Source organism: Furipterus horrens, unplaced genomic scaffold, assembly GCF_987537825.1.
Source record: "Furipterus horrens unplaced genomic scaffold, mFurHor1.1.pri manual_scaffold_10, whole genome shotgun sequence".
Taxonomy (NCBI): Eukaryota; Metazoa; Chordata; class Mammalia; order Chiroptera; family Furipteridae; genus Furipterus; species Furipterus horrens.
The window spans coordinates 90113316-90127489 of record NW_028327180.1 but is presented as its reverse complement, the minus strand read 5'-3'; the positions used below and the strand labels follow the sequence as shown (position 1 = coordinate 90127489).

Sequence of the window (14174 nt, the reverse complement as noted above, 5' to 3'; positions counted from 1 at the left end):
AACACACAACCACTGCCACAAAGTGCTCAGATGGAGGCTTTCCCATTACCATCTCAATAAAAACCTTTCAAAAAAAATCCTTCAGTAACAATAATAGCTAAAATTTATTGAGCACTTACTATGTGCCAAGGCAGTCTCAGCTTTTTAGTGAACTGCAGTCTGCCTCAACAGTACCCTAAGTGGGTACTATGACTATCCCTAATTTGGGGTAAGGGAACTGAAGCCCCAGCAATGTTAACTAACATGTCCAGGGGCAGACAGTGTGAGGTGGACTGAGATTCAATGCCAGGTAGTCTGAGGCCAGAGCCCCAGCCTTACCGACCCCCTTGGCCCACTTACTTGAATGCCCCATGCTGTATTTCACTGTGGCTCCCAAACCTTGTCCCAGACTAAGAACATGGTTTTTTTAAGCTGTGTTCATTGGAGGTGAAGTTCTGTGATCTCGGCCAAGCCAACTGCTACTCTAAACCTCTTGCCCCACATCAGGTAAATTATGCAGGTTAGACCAGGTCAAGTCAAAAATCCACCCCCAGCCCTGAAAAATTAAGATGGTAAATTTTTCCCCAACATCTTGTTCTAGTTTGAGTTTTATTCTCTTTCTAGCTAAGGCAACTAAAGAGCTTTTGGGAAGGAAAAGAAAAAGCAGATGTTATAAGTGTGTTTAGTAACCAACGTAAGAAAATGAAAGGGCTGCAGAGGGGATTCTATTTCTAGCTCCCTCAGGGATTAGGCCACAGTCTATACTGTTTGATTCTTTTTTTTTTTTTTTAATGCATTCAGTCAGAGCTGAGAGCCTGTAGAGTGCTCTTTAAGCCTGACACTGAATGAAATAATTCAATTAAAATGGGCTGAGGCTTTTGCAAGGCATTAAACTTCCTGAAAAGGAGATTTTGGATGTCCTCAAGGCAGTGTTGGTGAGACAGACCATGGGAAACCGGAAGAGCTCACGTAGGGTGTTTCTGGAGGAGGTTGAGTCCCCGTCAGAGTGGGAGCTGGACCTCAGGGAAACTGACTCTGCCCAACAGCTTTCCAACAGCTCACGGGATAGAGCCTATCCTTCCATGGTATGAAAGGCAGTTTGATAACAATCACCCACAGGTACCCTTCACTGAGCACCCTCCATATACCACGCAGGGTGCTGACCTAAGCCCTCTTCATTCATTATCTTGTACAGACTTCGCAACTGTATGAGGTTAAATACCATCAAGCCCAGTGCTCGTTTCAACAGCACTTTTACTAACATTGGAACCATGCTAAGATGATTAGTATGGGCCCTGTGCAAGGATGGCATGCAAATTCATGGTGTCCCATGTTTTTCTGCAATAACTTATACATTTTTCTTATGCAAAAAAAAAAAATTAGCCCTGGCTGGTGTGGCTCAGTGGATTGAGCACCAGCCTGTGAACCAAAAAAGGTTGCCGGTTCAATTCCTGGCCACGGCACATGCCTGGTTTGAGGGCCAGCTCCCCAGTTAGAGCGTGCAAGAGGCAACCAATTGATGTTTCTCTCCCTCTCTTCCCCTCTCTCTAAAACAATTTAAATTTTTTTAAAAAATCATCAAGCCCATTTTATAGATAAGAAAACTGAGGTGCCAAAAAGCACCATGACTTGCCCAAGGTTACAATGGTGCCAAAACCAGTGATTTTCCGCTCTCTGCCACTTAGAAACGCAAGTGACATGTTACTGCAGGAAGCTGGACTTGGAGAAGTGTGTGGATACAAAAAATATAGACACAGTCCCTTTCCTCAAGTGAATCCAGTCTGGTCAGCAAACATGACTTAAGACTAAATTACAAATAACTGAGGAAGGACCCAAACCTGAAAACAGGAGCAGAGCACAGAAAACAAGATTGCAGAAAGAGGAGGATGTGAAATGGGCAAACTGAGGGCCAGAAAAGCCACTCTTCACTGGGGCCACCCAAGACAGGCCCAGTCAGTCACTTCTTTCTTTTTTAACACTGATAAAATTTTTGACTCCAATTCCAATGTTGCGAGGGTGGGGCCGTTTCTTCCCACACCAGGCGTTGTTTCCATACCTTCTAGGAGTTTGACAAGTCAACTCAGTTTGTCACTATTTACCCAGAGGTAGCATCCGATTCCACAGGGTGAGGGCTCAAGCCCCCGAGACATGACACCCCACCCTGTGTCCCTACTTCAGATGCCAGTTGCAAGCCCAGGCTTTTTGACTGTCCAGCTAGAAGTTAGAGGTAGCAACGACCTCCTCCTTAAGCTCAATTAATTTACTTAGAGGGGCTCACGAAACTCAAAGAAACATTTTACTTACTGGATTAAGGGTTCACTGTGAAAGGATATAACTCAGGAACGGCCAGGTGGAAGGGGTACGGTTTTCATTCTCTCTGGGCACAAAACTGCACCAGAATCTCTACGTCCTCACTGACCCAGAAGCTCTCTGAAACCCACCCTTTCGAGTTTTTTTGGAGCTTTATTAGGCATGACTGACTAAAGCATTGGCCCCTGGTGATTGGACTGAACAACCTCCAGCTCCTCTCCACTCCCTGGAGGTCAGGGGGTAGGACCCAAAGGTCCAGCCTCTTACCCAGGTTGCTTCTTGGGCAATCAGCCCCACCCGTAGGTGCTTTTCAAAAGGCACTTATTGACATGACAAAAGACACTTTTTTGCTTTCATCTCAGAAATTTCAAGGGTTTCAGGAGCTCTGTGCCAGAAATGGGGGTGAAGACCAAATATATATTTATTATTAATTACAAAATCGCAACTGGGCGTTCCCATGGGATTAGGAGCTGTGTCTTCTTTATTCGGTTCTGTATGACCAGTATCTGGCACCTACATTTTGTTGGGAGAATGGAAGAGTACCTAAACAAAGGAAAAGGACACATACAAAATTAAGTAATCCAAAAGAACAAGAAATAACCCTAAATCTCACCATCGTCCCCTAAAGGAAAAAGAGAGCAGGCTGGAGCATGTGGAGGAAGTGGATAGGGGAGGATCTGAGATGCAAATTGGTTCAGCTGGGAGACCCTGACAGCTGAAATGACCACCCTGAATCTCTGCTCCTAGATCAGTACTTACGAAACATGAGTGTTCATTAGAATCACCAGGGCAGCTTGTTAAAAACACAGATTGCTGACTCACCTGAGTTCCTGATTCAGTCGATTAGGGAAAGTTTACTTTTTAAACTAATCCCCAGGTGATGCTAAGGTTCCTGTTCCAGGGTCTAGCACTTGGAGAACCATTAACACTCAGCCTTCATTCCATACATTAGAATCGCCTTGGGGTTTACAGAAACACCCAGCTGTCCCCCTGCCCAAGTCCAACAGAATCCCTGGGGGTGGGACCAACGTGTGTGTGTGTGTGTGTGTGTGTGTGTGTGTGTGTGTGTGTCTGTGTTAGAACAACTCAGCAAAATAAAATTCCAGTTTATTGTTGGACAACATTGTTTCACATATACATCAAACGAGCTGAAAAATGAAAAATAAATAAACAGTAACTTCATAGACAAAAAAAGAGCAACCTTTTATCCTTGGCCTTTTTAACCATCTCATACAAACCAAGTACTTAAAGTACCGCTAAGTACACACACAGAAAGTTACTGGAATGCTCGGAATAAGATGTTTTGTTGTTGTTTTTGCTCTTTTTACAAGGTTTTCATTCTCCTGTGTAATGAACAGGGTCACACCACAAGTAAAGTCGGAAGAAGGACAGAGGACTCTCCAAAGGCTGGTTTGGTCATCCCAAGATCATTAAAAATGGCTGACCCCTAAAAATATGTACAAAAATATAAAATGTAAATTAAAAATACCAACAAATTTTCTTTTTTAAAGTACTTTTAAGGAAAAAAGCAGGGCCTTGGAAGTTTTGGTTTTCTTTCCTCCCCTGTTGCAAATTCATGCTGCAGTCTTGGTCGGGTGGTGGAGAGCGAGTGTCATCTGCAGGTGGCGCTGCCCGAGGTGGCCGGGCGGGACGCTCTCCTCGAAGGTGAGCACGTTTAGATTCTGAGACAGGAAGTGGAGGGTGAATAGGTCACGGCGGCCTTTTTTAAGTTTAATTTTTCCTTTTTTGCTGTCTAGTCATCCTCATCGGTCTTCTGATTCTTGGTGTCAGCATCGTCATCCTAAGCCTCCTCATCTTCATCTCCATCCTCTTCCTCACCATCCTCTTCCTCCTCCTCCTCCCCTCCTTCTTCCTCTTCTTCGTCTACCTCATTGACAGCCTCCTGCTCCCCATTTTCCTCATTAGCGTTGCCATTAGCAGGTGCCTCTCTTCCATTCTCTGCCTCCTCCACAACTTCCTTCTTCTCTTTTACGTCCTTGGTGGTGATCTTGGAGCTGATATCCATGGCCATGTCTGACATGGTGTGCACACCGGTGATCCTAGGCAGTGGATTTTAAAAAGCAAAAACAAAACAAAAAAAAACGAGGGTTTGAGGACTTAGGCAAAAAGGCTGCCGGAGTTCACAGCAGCTGAGGAGGAGGCTCGAGGCGGAGGTAGGTGTGGCCAGCGGAGAGGCAGACACAGGAACAGTGCAAAGATGGCTTTCCAGAGCAGCCAGTGGGGCCGTATTTGTTTTTTAAACCTGGGACCAGGGGCACCAATGTGCAGCCAAACCAGAGAGGAACTAAGTAGGAGATCACATGTGGGCTTGACATTCATAAACCGTAAAAATCACAGCTAATATGGAACACTTACTCTGCGACAATTCCTCTGCTGGGTACATTACTGTATGATCTCACCTAATTCACACAGGAACCTTTCTGGAGGGACTATTATTCCCATCTGACTGATAAGGAGTGTCAGAGAAGTGAAGTAATTTGTCCCAGTCCATAAACTGGTAAGTGACAACCTGGGGATGCAGTTCAGGTCTCTAGCTGAGTGAAGACTCCTAACCACGAGGGGTCAGTAGCCTCTTAGTGCTCTGTCTCTGCCTTCAGCCTTATTTGGTTGAGTTGAGATGCCAACAATCTCAGCAGGAACAACTGGGACCAGTCATATTTTGCATGATAGATAGACAGACAGACCGATAGATAATCTGCATGCATGGACACATACAGGCAAATCACAGAAGGGTTGTTTTAATGAATTCAATACTTTTCTTCAAACCCAGCCAATGTCCTGCTTATACTCCTTTGATGGCTCATAATCACTTCCAAGAAAAGTTCAAACTGCAAACGTGGCATTCAAGGTCCCTGATGATGGGGCCCCTGCCTTGGGCGCTCCAGCCCCTCGTCCCTCCTCCTCTGTTCCCACCCTTCTCTTTTCAGCTCCCCATATCCTGCCATGCCACTATGCCACGTGCCTTCGTCCATGTTCTTCTTTCTCCTTCCTCCCGCCTTCTCTGCCTAAAGAACTTCTTTCTACTTTAAACTCAAGTTGACTACCGTCTGCTGTCCATAGTCCTTCCCATATCCTTGCTCTGCGCAATCACGGTAGCACGCGAATCACATTCCATTTTATTGTTACTGTTGATCACTCCTTATACCCTTAACCCAAAGCTCGGATTCCCTCTTGCCCAATCTTTTTAACGGAGTCCTGGCTCTGCCCTGAGAGTGAAGATCCATTGGGTAAAGACTGTGTACTCTCCCATCCCCTAGACCTGGAGATGGGGTAGTATCCTTTCTGTCTTCCAGGACATGCTCCTCCCTTTCCCTGTAAACTGCCTGCAGCTTTCAATCTGGGGTTATCAGATTATACCACCCCCCACCCCTCCTGTTTCAGCCCTACTCCCAGCCTCACAGTCTTCATTTCTGGAATATGTAGCTCCTGCCTCTCCTTCTCTTCAACTGCTGTTCTGTCTTCATTATTGGTGATTTCAATATCAACGGGGGGAGGGGGTTAAAATTTTATATTTATTTTAAATAGTCAATATAGTCACATGATTCAAAATTTAAAGGGAACATCTAAGGTGTTAACTTACCCCCCCCCCAAAAAAATAAAAACCTCAAATCTTAATCTGAACAAGTCTCTATCACTACCAGTTTACGGAAAATACAAAAACTGGGGGTGGGGGGGAGCATGTTACATGATACCGTGTGATGTAGTCAGCAACATCCATAGCACCTCCATTTCTGAGCCTTCCCATACCCTGTTCCCTCAGCTCCTTGATTTTCTGTCTGTGAGAAGGTTTCTAAAAGAGATTGGCACTTAAATTGCTTGGCTGGATAAAGAAGATGGCTCTCACTAACGCAGGTGGGTGCTGTCCAATCCATTGCTGGTCTGAAGAGCACAAAAGGGAGGAGAAAGGGCGCAGGTGTTCTCCTCAAGCTGGGACACCCGCCTTCTGCCCTCAGACATCGGCATTCCCGGTTCTTGGGCCTGCAGCCTGGAGCTTCCACCATTGGCTCCCCTGGTTCTCAGGCCTTTGGACTTGGACTGAATTATACCAGCGGCTTTTATCACATAGGGAAACCCAGGGCACCACGGAGCACAGTCGAGAACCATAGCTCATTCAACCTCCTCATCTCACGGATGAGGACTGTGGAACTTAATGGTCTAATTACTTGCCCAAGGTCACCCAGCTAATCAGAGACAGATGACCTGGGTTAGAAGCTGAATCTCTGATAGCAAGGGATTTATCAACTAGCTACGGAGACAGCATATATGCATGCTGGGACGTGGAAGAAAATTTGGGCTCAGTTTTTCAAGTTGTATTAACAAAGCACGGGCCTTGGCCAAGTCTCTCCTTCGGTCTCAGTTTCTCCATTGAACTTTCTGTTCTTGGTAACTGATGCCTAGTCTCCATTACCATGAAGAGTGATCACTCACAGGCTCAGTGGCTCCCACCAGTTTTTCACTGGGTATTTTTTTGAATTCATGGACTTTTCATGAATTTATTCCCTAAGTGAAATAAAAATACAAACATGTGGACATTGTAATTAAGGAAAATAGTCTCCAATAAAACATTCTGTAATTTGGAAACATACAGAGAAAGCTCTGAAAGCAACTATTAAGTCTGATTTCTATCTTCTCTGTGCTTCAGACAATGAAATCTCTATTATTTTTATGCAGCACGGAAGCTTTAGTTTTGAAAACTTATTAAGGAATATTTCAGATATACAAAATAAGCTCTACTTGCTCTGACACTCTAGTAGTCTAAGCGGGCAGAGTAACAGCAAAATGGGTTGCTTTGATTAAATGCAATTCTTGCCTAACAGCAGGACTGAAGATTAAGCGATTCTGAAGATGGGGTGTCTTTCTAACTTCCCAGTGGGGCGGGAACAGCCCAAGGGACGTGTGACTTCCTTCAGCACTCTGTCCCACACGGCCTGGGGTGGCGGTGGGCTGCTGAGCACCCGCCAGCTCCTCCCTTTAAATCTCTTGCAACACTGCATGAGCTTTTCTTGGAAAAACCCACAGACATTCTGCTCTATGCTTTGAATCCTATTTAAAAGGCCTCAAATGGAAACAGAGAGGGGTTCCCACCAGAGCACCAAGCAGATGAAGTGGGGCCATTCCCTCCATCAGCATCACCTCCTCCCGCCACCCCTGGGCCCAACACGTACACTCAATACAAAGGAAGACAGAGGCCCAGCCCCTGCTGGCAGGGTTCACTGTCTACTGATTAAAAAATTCAGACACATAGACATTGAAAGGAACAGACATTTGGGGGGGAAATGTTTGATGCCAAATGAGTTCAATGAACCGAAAATCCACAGGAATTTAAACCACCAAGAAACCGTTTTTAAAAAATCATTGCTAGTATTTAAAAATATATAAGAAAGAACTTAGCAAAAAGAAAGAAACCACGAATTAAGCCTGAAATAATGCTAAGAACTGGATGTTCAGGATGGAAGGTGTTCTAGGTGGGTGAAACAGTGAAGAAAGGACTCCCCCCACCCCCCACCGCCGTGAAAGAAAAGGACGAGATGTGTGGAAGCAATGGGAAGGCTCATCTGAGCGGACGTAGGCTGTTGATGAGAGAGAGAAACTGAGGCCAGACTCCAAAGCAGGGGTCCTCAACCCCCAGGCCAGGGACCTGTAGGGGTCTGTGCGAGGGAAGCTTCAGCAGTATTTCCAGCCACTCCCATCGCTCGCATTACCACCTGAGTTCCGCAGATCAGCGGCGGCATTAGATTCTCATAGGTGCGCAGACCCTACTGGGAACTGCACATGCGAGCGATCTAGGTTGCGGGCTCCTTATGAGAATCTAATGCCCGATGGTCTGAGGCGGAGCTGAGGCGGCGATGCTAGTCCTGGGGAGCGGCTGCAAACACAGATGCTCATCAGCAGAGAGGTTTGGCTGCACGGAGACCATCATAAATCAGTTGCTTGCAGACTCCTATCGAAACCCTTTCAGTGAGTGGCCAGTGACCAGCTGCGTGTGGTGGCAGGCTTCCTGGTGGCAGGTGAGCTGATGTATTTCAATTGTAGCGCTGCACCTGCTGGCAGGCTTTCAGTCAGAATCCGACTGATTCTGCATTATGGTGAGTTGTATAATTATTTCATTATATATTACAATGTATAATAATAGAAATAAAGTGCACAATAAATGCGATGTGCCTGAATCATCCTGAAATCATCCTCCCCACCACCACCACTGTCTGTAGAAATACTGTCTTCCAGGAAACCGGTCTCTGGTGCCAAAAAGGTTGGGGATTGCTGCCCTACAGGGTCTTAATCCCCTCCATCCTCTCGTGACACTAATCTGATAAGATAATTCACAGACAGCGCTCAGTGGTGCATACCCTGCCCCCTCACTGTCAGAAACCCAGGGATAGGAAATACCTTTTCTCTTTCATACAAATCCCATCAGCTGGTAGAAGCTGCAAGGGGAACTCTCTTGAGAAAGATTCTAAGGTCACACCTGAGCTCACCATGAGTGCTGAGACTTATCATTGGTGCCCACCAAGGGTCAAACAGGGAGGAACGGCAGCAAGAACAGCAGGGTCGTCGTCGTCGGCAGCCGTCCGTCTCGAGAGACGATGGCGTAGCTTCTTGAGAGTCTATCTGCACCGCCGAGAATGGCTGTGCAGTCCGATTCGGGGGTGACAATCCCTGCCGCACTTGGTACAGGTGAAGGCAGATGGCTGTTGTTGCTGCTGCTGACGCTGCTTCCGCCTCGATCTTTTCTGGACCGCCTCCTCGTTGCGCGCAGCCTCCACGTGTGACGTACCTTGCCTGACCGCGAGCCTCCAGGCTAGGCGGTCGTCTGCTTGAACTTCCCATGTGTTGAGATTGATGGAGCATTGTGTCATGTCCTTTTTGCAGATGTCTTTGAACCGCAGTTTTGGGCGCCCTGTCATCCTCTGGCCTTCTGCTAGCTCGCCGTAGAGGAGGTCTTTGGGGATACGGCCTGCATCCATTCTTTTGACATGGCCGAGCCACCTGAGGCGTCTCTCGCTAAGAACTGCATGCAAACTGCTCATATTGGCTCGCTTCAGCACCTCGGTGTTGGGGACCTTATCCTGCCAGGCGACATGCAGGACGCGTCGCAGGCACCTCATGTGGAAGCTGTTGAGTTTCCTTTCGTGCCTTGCGTAGGTGGTCCACGTCTCGCTACCATAGAGGAGAGTGCTGAGTACGCAGGCTTGGTAGATGCGCAGTCTGGTTTTCTCAGTGAGGCTGGAATTGTTCCACGCTCGCCGGTTCAGTCTGGCCATAACTGTGGCTGCCCTGGCGATTCTCCGGTTGACCTCCAAGTCGACTGACAGAGAGCTCGAGATGGTGGACCCGAGGTAAGTGAAGTCGTTGACAAGAACAGCAGGGTAGATGCTTTGTATTTGCCAGCTGTGCTTTATCCAAAAAGAATGGCTATCAGGGTGAGAAATTCAGGCATCCAGGTTGCTTCATGGGAAAAGTATTGTGGAGTAGACAAGGTCTCGCAATTTCTGCAAGTTAGGTGAACTATCAACTAACTCTATGCTTAAAAACCAGCCCCAAGTGGGTGTTCTGCCCCAGACTGTCAGTGCAAAGATTGGGGCTGACATCTGTCCTCAGCAGCACAGGGTACTGTAATTGATTGGTGATGTCGGCCATGGGCTTCGCAGGAAGAGGGATGCTCTGCATGCTACATACTGACTATGCCCACCATTACCGAAAGGACCGACCACACATGAAGTGCTTCAGGCCTCAGAACCAACTGATACAAGGTTAGGTATTCTTGTTTGGTTCCGTTTATTTTGGGGTTAGGAAAGATATGTTTTTCAGACCATTACCAACTTGGTTATTATATAACCAATTTGGCAGGTATCCTTCTGTGAATCTGTGTTATTGCTAAGATCAGGCCAGAATGAACTCAAGGCAGGACCACAGAGCCCGCTCATTAAGAGAGTTGAGGAATTTTAAAGCCTTGAATCATAGCAGCTGCGTTTATTAAAACCTGTTTCTTCGGCGAAATCTACTCAGTACTTGAAAACTTGCAGCACACACCTTGCCAATGATTCCTGGGGCAGATCAACCCTCCCTGGCAGTTTCTGCCCTTGATCTTTGATCTCTCTGCCTCTAATTTTCTCTCTAATTTGTTAGAAGCCCTTCCTCTCCTTCCCTACCACACTCCTGGGGACGATGGAGTTTGTTGGCAGAGAGAGCACAAATTTTTACTTCTTTTTATTCTTCTTGTAAATGCAAACAAACGACCAGCACTACAAGAACTTTCATTTTTGCAAGCACTCCAATGTGTTCCACAAAAATCAATTTAACCAAGATGCTTAAAATATAAATTCACCTGCTACAGAAACGGGATGACTACGGAGATTTCTCCCCCTGCCTCGGCATTACACAGCATCCACACAAATGACTCCAGAAACTGCACCAATTACTAGAGCCACTGAATGAATCCCAAGGTTAGGAGAATTTGCAGGAAAAAAGGAAGCAAATGAAATGCACCATTAAGGAGGTTCCCTTTGCATCGCAGACGCTGCTCTGGTGCACATTCAAACAAAAATAGATGATTTGGATGAGAAATAAATTGTCGCCCTTGCCTTTGTGAGATTGCAGCTGAGAATCACAGCCCCACCATCTATTCCCAGAGGCAGTTCTTAATCTGGAGTCTAGGTGATGTTTTTCTGTTGCTGAGGAAGAAATGAGGATTGCACTGGGCATGTGGAAAGGCAGACTGGCGGGGCAGAGCTGCTGAATGTTTATACATATAAAATGGTTACTCTCTTCTAACTGTAAAAGGATATCCTTACTTACTGTAGAAACTTTACAAAACCCAGGCATTGCAGTCCCTGAAGGCTTGCAGAACAATCTCCTGGTGAAGACAGCTGGGCCTCTGGCCACATCTGCAGGAGGCAGGTTTCTGGGAGTGGATGGATCCCCATCCGCATTTTCTACAATCACCGCCAGCGGTTCTTATGAGGACTTCCTCTCTGAGCTGTGTTCCAGAGCCTAGCGCACACAGGAGGTCCTCAATAAAATACGTGTTGAATAAATGAATAAATTCTATCCTATCTTGTTTCCTTGCATAGATACATTTTTCTTCTCTTTCCTTCCTTGTTTTTTTTAAACATGTTTTCATAGTTTGCACTTGACAATAGATAAGGCACTTACCATGTGTTTGTCACTGTCCCCTGAGTTTTGCAAGCGTTGTCTTACTTATAATGATCCCATAAGGTAGTTATTATTTATAACCCCTGTTCTCCAGTGAAAAATCCTAGGTGTAGAGAATTTATGTAATGTGTCCAAAGTCATACAGCTAGTTAGTGTCAAAGCAGGTTTCAACTTCAAGAGTATAAATCTACAGTCTTCATGCTTTTACATCTGCACCCCTCTTGAACCTCTTCCTAGGTTTACGATATTCTAGATTTTTTTAAATGGCAACATGGTATTCTACTGTACAGATGCATCAGGATTTGAGAAATTATTGGACAGTTCCTCTCATTTTACAACACTGTATAAAGAGCATGTTAACTAAGTTTTCCCATTACCATATTTTTATTACCTTACAATCAATTTCTAAAATGGCATCACCAAGTCAATGGGTATGAACATTTTGGGGGCTCTTGATTCATATTGACAAACTGTTCTAAAATACTTTAATAAGACACACATCCAGCCCTGGCTGGTTATGGCTCAGTGGATTGAGCACCAGCCTGCAAACCAAAGGGTGGCTGGTTCGATCTCCAGTCAGGGCACATGCCTTTGCTGCGGGCCAGGTCCCCAGTTGGGGATGCACAAGAGGCAACCATACATTGATGTTTCTCTCCCTCTCTTTCTCTCTTCCTCTCCCTCTCTCTAAAAAAATTTAAAAAAAAAAAAAAAAAAAAGCACATCATAGTGGCATAAAGGTGCCCATTTCTCCCATTAAAAAATACAGAAACTTTGAATGTCGTTAAAAATATAAATTCATGACTCTGTGTTTGGGAGTGTGTTTTAGTTTTTATTCTTGCAGGGGTGCCTCTCACGGGGCAGGGTCCCGGCACTACAGTGGACAAAGAATTAGGAAGACACAGTTGTTCCCCACGCCTCTAGGGAAACCCCAGGTGCCCGTCTACCAACACATCTGGGGTTTTGTTTTGTGTTTTTGTTTTGTTTTAACCTCTCACCTTTACTACTGAATATGTTACACCCCAGCTCTTTGGGGTGTTTTCATTTCTATGCATTCCACAAATTCACTTCCTCACTCTCCAGCCCTGGGCTGGATCATGCTTCTCAGAAGATTTATGGAAGCCCTGCTAAGAGCCAAGGAAAGCCTTGTCCGCCGTGATTATCCACAGAGTCCTGATAAAGAAATCAAGGCTCAGTCCAGCTGAGCAACTTGCCCAAGGTCACACAGCATGTAAAGAGGCAGAGTCTGGATTCTCAGACCTGGAGCTTCTGACCACCACCCTCCAAGGCCTCTCCCTTGGCAGAACTTGCCACCCATGAGAGAATAAGCCCGGGCTGTGAATCTACCATTCCCGGCACCGGCTCACCTAGCACCCCCACACCCAAAAAACAGATCGTTTGTCCCCGTGCAGGTGAGAAAAGGCAAGATCCTCCCCACTTTGCCCCAGCACTCCAAATGTAACCATCACTCCTCCAAGTCACTGGCTTCAAACGCTGCCTCTGGTGTGACTGAAATCATTATCGATCCAGAGTGTTCTCCAAATGAGCTCACAATCTGCCATAGCCCCCAGACAGCCAGGCTCCTAGGAGCAACTGCTCCCTTGATCAGCCCTTTCTGACTCATATTTACTCTGAGAAATTAGAAGTTAAAAGTAAAAGCAAATAGAGAGGGGCTTTAATTATACTGAGCAAAGACACAGCAACCAAGAAATGCTGCTCCCCTCCGCTGATAAGCAAGAGAATGGCTGAGTTGGCACCCAGGCACTGCCCGGGTTGACAACTCTGTTCTGTTCTTTTCCCATCATCTCTGTCATCCACTGGTGGCGTGTAAGCTCTGTGGGGACAGGGGCTGAGTCCTGTCACTCATGTGCACTTACTGTTTCCTAATGAGAAGCGCAGAGGAAGACAGCCTGAGATTGGGCTGACAGCTGAACCAAGTCCTCCAGATCTGGGCGCCCCTATTTTTCTGCTGTGCCATCCTCCTCCGCAGCCTTACAGCTCCCCACTCTCAAGCTCCAGCCACCAACTCCCCACTCAAGGCAGGAAAACAGGAAAGGGGGCAGCACCAGCAGGTACTGTCTGCCCTTTTATCAGAACAGATCCTTCCCCAGAAGCAGCCATCCTTCCACTTACATCTTATCCATCCTAGGATCACGTGCCCGCTGATGGGGTGGGAGGGGGTAGGTAGACGGATATTATCGTGATCAGTTTAGGACCATCATTGAGTCATCAGTGGAGTCGGACAAATTCTTGCCTCCCCCTTCCCCCCAAAAAAATACCGAGGGTCTATGAGAGAGGAAGGAAAGAGGGCGTGGCAGACAACATCGCTGTGAGGATGGGAGGATGCTGTCAGCAGAGCGGGAATCAGGGGACACACTAGCAGCCGACTGCCACTACCTCTAGGCCACACGGGGAACAGGATTCACTTCCTTCTCACTGCGTCAGATGGTCCCTTCTCCTCCCGTGGGCCTCGGGCTCCTCATGCATAAGATGAAGGGATCACATAACGTCGCTAAGGTCCTCTCAGCACTCATGTTCTATCTTGTTAGTTAAAGAATCAATGGACAAGAAAAGAGTTGAAATAAATCAGAACCACTGGACTGAGGCTATGCATGAAGATACGACCTGACCGACAGGCAGTCAGATTCAGTGGCTGAGAATTCAGGCTCGGCACTCGGCCAGACCCAGTCTTAAGGCCAACATCTGCCACTTAC

General features: G+C 46.5%; 1 non-coding gene across 1 annotated transcript; it reads left to right on the top strand.

Moving 5' to 3' along the window:
- Positions 1 to 1212: 1212 nt before the first annotated feature.
- LOC150000959 (U6 spliceosomal RNA) lies at positions 1213 to 1317 on the top strand. Its single transcript, XR_016513775.1, has one exon. It is a non-coding gene; the product is annotated as a U6 spliceosomal RNA (small nuclear RNA).
- The last annotated feature ends 12857 nt before the right edge of the window (positions 1318 to 14174 follow it).